Consider the following 5,942-nt stretch of genomic DNA (forward strand, 5'->3'; position numbering starts at 1 on the left):
CTTTGGGGGGCCATAACATGGCCCCCCAAAGTCCAATCTGTCTGAAACTTGGGTGGTTGTTAGAGAAGGGTTAGAGGAAGGTCCCCACCAATTTTGGGCTTATTCGGTGGGAAAATGCCTCCTCCAGGCGTCCTGGAAGACGGAGGCATTTTCCCATAGAAAAAAGCCGAAAGAATGCCGAAATAATGCCGAAAGAATCCCGAAAGTCGAAAGCCGAAAGAGATTCTTGTTTCGGCTTTCGGCTTTAACGATAGAGAATCTTCTTTCGGCTTTCTACTTTCGGCTATAGCCGAAAATTTTTGGCTTGCACACCCCTATTGGGGAAGTGGATTATACGGAAGGCGCTGATAATCCGTTTCCACCTTAAATTGCCGTTCCACTTCCCATAAGTAATCAGCGGTATCCAGTAACACCACACCACTGCCCTTGTCCGCGGGTTTAATAACAACACTCCTGTCCCATCGTAAGTCACACATTGCCTCCCACTCATTCTTAGTAAGGTTGTATTTTTTTTAATGATGCTTGGCTTCTGCCCTCTCGATATCTCTAATGATAATTCTTTCGAAACTCTCTATCATCGGATCATGTACAGTGGGACAAAAGACAGATTTCTGTTTATAGCCCCTGAGTTCAGGAGTTTCCTTCACATCTCCAAACAGTTTATGAAGTTTGATCAGTCTGACCAGTTTAAATATGTCAACTCTGGTTTTAAATGAGTCATATGACGGCATAGGCACAAATCCAAGTCCTTTATTCAATACAGATTTCTCAATCCTACTAAGTCGCCTAGACGATAAGTTGAATACTAAGTCCTGGGTTTGTTTTTCTTCCGCTGAAACACTGGTCCCCTGCATAAAAAACGCCCACTGTTGGAGAGAGGAACATATCTACTCCTAAGGGATTTGCTGGAACCTTCATCCCCAGAGGTGTCCGTCTCTGACGGCTCCGTCATTTCAAACTCTGAGGTCGCCTCAAGGGAACAAGCCCAAGTTACTCTCTTACGTTTATTCAAACTGGGCTCCTCCCACCAGACATAAATCCTCCCACTAGAGTAATCCCGCTTGTCTCTGTTAAACTTTTTAATCTTAAGTTCCTTCAGTTTGCCCTCACACTCCTTAATGAGCCTATCTACTTCCTGCTTTTGTGCTTCAAACTCATCGGCGGTCACCTTCTCCTTTAATTGCACCTCCACGCATTCTATCTCTGCTTTAATCCTCTCAGCCTCCTGATTTGAGGTCTTAATCAAGAATAACATCAAATCAAACGAACACTGGTTGAGTATAGCTACCCACTTGCTTTTGAATTCCTCATCTTCCAAAAACATCCTGGGAGGCTTGTGAATCCTCAAGCCCCGAGGGATGATCCTGTTGACAGAGTAATCAATTAAAGTTGCCGCATTGAGTCTCATTCTCGTAGCCCTGTTCTCTAACTGCTCAAGAGTAGTCCAATCCTCTACCTGTATGTCCGGTTTAGTGCCAAGAATAGATGCATGGCTTGCTAGTAATAAGTCCCTCTCCTCTGCCGTGAAGGCAAAGCACTCTGCTAGGCCCATCATAGCCCCAACAAACAAGGAAATCTAAGTAACAGGGGTGCCTCCTATAGTAAAGCTACTGGTAACAACCAAAAAGGGAGGCAGAATAATGCCTTGAATGGCTGCTACCCGGCCAGCCAGGCAATGGATCTCCCCATCAAGCACCTAACGCCCCAGCCATACAGCATGAGGGAAGGCCTTGTGCTTGGGGATCCCCGTAGGCTTCTGCCAGTGCTACGGTAGCCACCAAAAGCATACCTCACTAAATGGCAGACCCTGTTCCCCACCCATCGGGAAGTTCCACTGAGTGCTCACTGTCCTGCACACTATTCCCAAAATCTCCTGCCACCGCAAGGGTCAAACCTCTGCTTAGACCCTCGTGCCCCAGAGGTGGCCTAAAGCCAACTGAAGCCCTTGCTGCAGGTCATCCAGAAAGAAGTCATTGCCCTCAGGTGACAGGTGTACCCCATCGCCTCTGTAGAGGTGGGCAAATTCAGCTCTAATCTGGGGGTGTGGCAAATAAATGCCCAAGCCTTGCCCCGAAGACTTCTTGATGGCATGATTAGCCTTACACTGGGCCTTCTCAATTGCCCTGGGATCTAAGGCTTCCCACCAAACCCATCTCTGTAGCGTCTGTGACCAAAATACAAGCACGCCAAGCCATTGGCTGCTTATAAATCTCAGGTCCTCAGCTACTTGCAGTGACAGGGCCTTGCCCTGCATGAACCCCAGGTCATTACCCCCAAGGTGAGTGACCAAAATGTGTGGAGGAGGACCCTTCCATCCCCAAAACAAAAGGGGCAGCAGGCCAGGCCATTTAAGGCCACGCCGGCCCTGCCACTCTACAGTGGCCACAGCACTCAAACCCAGTTGAGATCCAATCAGCGTTCTCCTGGCTTGGTGGGCCACCCAGAACACCATGCTGTGGCCACAAATCAGGATCCTCTTCCTCACCTGGCCCTACATGGCACCTGAGGAAAGATCAATTAGTATGGCCATTTAAAATTGAGGAAGGGGGCGGATACAGGACCGAAATGCCCCTGACCACCACCTGCCCACTCGCTGTATTGCCTGCTGAGGGTACCCCATAGCTGCTGCCGTAGAGGCCGCCCCAATCTGAAAGGAATGGGTGCCGAATTTGACCCCTGACAAGCCGATTTTCTTAAGAGCCCTCTCTGTCACAGTCCAAAACTGGTACTTAGTTAACAGGATCTGATAATCGTGGCGGAATAAGACACCCTGGTTTTCCCCATGAAGTGCGACGTACTCTCTGAGGGCCTTAACAGGACACAGCTCCTGCTCCACGCAGGAGCCCAAAAGCAAAGTGTTCCCCTGCTGCCGCTGGTCCATCTTGGACTGCCTAATAAAAAGGGAGACTTTATCCCCCACAAATTTAACATCTTTGGCTGACAGGGCACGGCCAGAAGCGTCCATACGAGATGAGGACACCAGCTCACTAATTCGTAGAGCCCCAAAGAAGGCTGTCAAGGAAGCTGCATGAAATAGCTTCCGTTCAAACGCCGAGGAACACACCTCCCCCCAAGCGGTCCCCAACCCCCTCAATACAGATGGGGAGATGGGCTGCCTGGGGTCACTTGGCACCCTAACTTCCCTGGCCCATCCTTCAAGCATCTTCCTAAGCCTGAAAACACCCATGAATTCAGGAAAGCCTTGCACCTTACTGGGAAAGGCCAAAGCAGCGAGCTGTCCCCTAATTGACTTCACAGAAAGACCCCTCCCACACTGCACCACACAAAAGTGCATCAGGTGTTCAGGTGGGACAGGCCATGACTGCTGTAGCCTGGCCACTGCCCTGAACTCATAGAGCTGCCCTACCGCCTGGTGGTAGGCTCTGAAAGGTATACATTTCAAAATAAATTTAGTTCCTCAAAAGTATAAGAGGCTGAGTGGGTTTCCTCAGTTGGAAAGAAGGTCTGTCACAGATACTATAAGTTACCACACTTCAGCTCTCTAGGCCGGTGGCAACAGCCACTTTGGCCAGGCACTGCATTTTGCCTCCCCAGAAATGGGGGAGGCAGTGCTGGCACTTTCCTGGCTGTCTGGGCATGTATGAGGGGCAGAGCTAGGGGCTTATATGGCCGCTCTGCTGCTTGACGCCTCAGTGTGCCTTATGCTCAGCTGGAGAACAGATGTATAGCAGCGTTTCTCCACTGGCACGAGGAGATCCTGGCGGGCCCCAGACTTTGCCCTTGCAGGAGGAGAGTTGGGAGCTGCTGGGTTGTTGGGATCGAGCATCATTGCCACACCAGCGGTGCAGGACAGTTTACCATTGGGAGCAGGAGCATTTCTCCTGGTGCTCAGGGCTGGCACAGCTTTGCCACTTCAGTTTCTTCACCACTGCCCTAGGCTTACCAGACAGTAGTGCTGCTGCTGACGTCCTCCCACCAGTGCTGAAGTCTGGCACACTTTCCTGCCATGGCTTTTTGCCATGCCCCAGGCTGTTGTTGAGTGTTTTTTGGAGCATTTCTGTCAGTGCTTCAGGCCAGCATGGCTTTTCCACTGTGGTGTTTCGCCGCCGCTCCTGGCTCTTTGGAAGATGTGGGAGCTGCTGCGTTTTGCCACCAGAATTGGTGGGCTCGGTGCTGCCACCTTGTTTGAGCTTTTTTCCTGCTACTTTGTGTGGTTGCAATCTCCCCCCTTCCTTTAATGGGCATCTTGTCAGGCGCCTGTAACTGGCCCCCTTTGCTGTTTCTGGATTGCAGCTGTTATGTGGGTCTTGCTACCTTTGCTGTGTCCAGCAACCCCTCCCCACCACTTAGAGCTCTCCCCTTCAGGATACCTCTATGCCCCTTGGGGACCATTTGACCCCTGCCACTAGGGAGAATATCCTTAAGGGCGAATATGTGGATGTCTTTATCCTTCTCTTCAGGGGACTGGAGAAGAAGGATAAAGAGGACCTTGAGGAATGGGACAAGGAGCAGCTTAAGCGCCATAAGGTTGACTGGACCTGGGCTAATTGGGTACCTAGGTTTCTTATCTATGCGGGTGTCATAGCATGCGCCCAGCCTCGGAGGGTACCTTCCCCCTTTTCCAGTATATGGATATCATATACAGAGGGTATTCGGACTTTGCTGGTGCAGCTTGGCTGCAATATGACAAAGAGTTCTACATGCATGCTGCCCTTACACCTACCTTGCCTTGGGACCAAGTTCACCAGCCGCTTTGGCTGCAAGTGATGTCCCTGGCTAGGCCCAATGCAGGATATCACTCTGATAGCAGCTGCTTGGTTCAAAGGTCCTCCTTGCCAATGGCCACTCACCCTCCTGGGGATCAGGTTGGCATGGCTCGTATGCTCTGCTGGCAGTTTGCATCTCAAGGGGTTTGCCATGCAAGTTCCGTCATGCATGCCCAGTTTTACAGGTCCCCATGCCTTTACAGCGTGTAAGTTTGCAGGACAAGGCAAAAGGCATGGGCTGGATGGGGCTGGGTCTTCCCAAGTGGGCAAGGGGCCTCCGCCGCAATGAACAAGTAGGCTGGTTCAGTTCAGTTGTTGCCTGATTTTACGGTGTTAACGGTTGTGGTTTTTTTCTTTAGGTGCGGTCGTTGGGGGCCAGAGATGACTATGGAGTTGATAAATTGCTTAATGTTTGAGTGGTTTTTGTGGCAGGTCCAGCACCCAGTGGCTTCTTTGCAGTTGCAGGACCTGGGTTTGTATGTTTCAGGACTTTCCAACCAGGTGTGTACAAGAAGCTTGGAGATTGTTTTGTTTAGGCCCACAGCCTGGGTGCCTGGGGGCACATGATTCCCTGCCTGTAGTGCAGGAGGTTTGTTGTTGTTTTGGGCCCAAGGCTTCCTTGCCAGGTGTATGCAAGAAGCTTGGGTCCTGGGTTGCATTTAGTCCAAGGCTCCCCATCAGTTTATGCAAGGAGCTTGGACAGAGGTTGTATTGTAATGGTGGCACTCATCTGCAAATCAGGGCTGCATTTGCTTACCTCTGAGAGAATGGGGGTAACAACCATTTGGAGGATGTGCAGCAAGGATGTGGTGGCTTTATGCCACCTGTGGGGTGTGAAGGCCTAAGCGGGGGGCAGGGGGGAGAACATTTCCCAAGGTATTTTCAAAACATAACAGAAAGCAATACTTAAAACAATAAACAGGAATAGCTTGACATATAAATCCCAAGTATTGAATGAGGATAAGTTATTGAAAAACAGTCATAGATATAGTTATTAAATCTATGTTGAAATTAAATAATTGTATCTTGTTTTGCTATCTAGCAATGATGTCCCTCTTTTAATGGACATCCCAGCAACTTTTGTATAAGTCTCAGTTACTTGTAAAGGAGAGGTGGTGTATTTTGGATTTGGAAAATATTCTGGTTTAATAGTGATTTGACCTTATGTTCTGAACTGCAGCCCTGCCATAATGCTAGTGATTTAATGAAGCAACA

Source organism: Eublepharis macularius, chromosome 1, assembly GCF_028583425.1.
Source record: "Eublepharis macularius isolate TG4126 chromosome 1, MPM_Emac_v1.0, whole genome shotgun sequence".
Taxonomy (NCBI): Eukaryota; Metazoa; Chordata; class Lepidosauria; order Squamata; family Eublepharidae; genus Eublepharis; species Eublepharis macularius.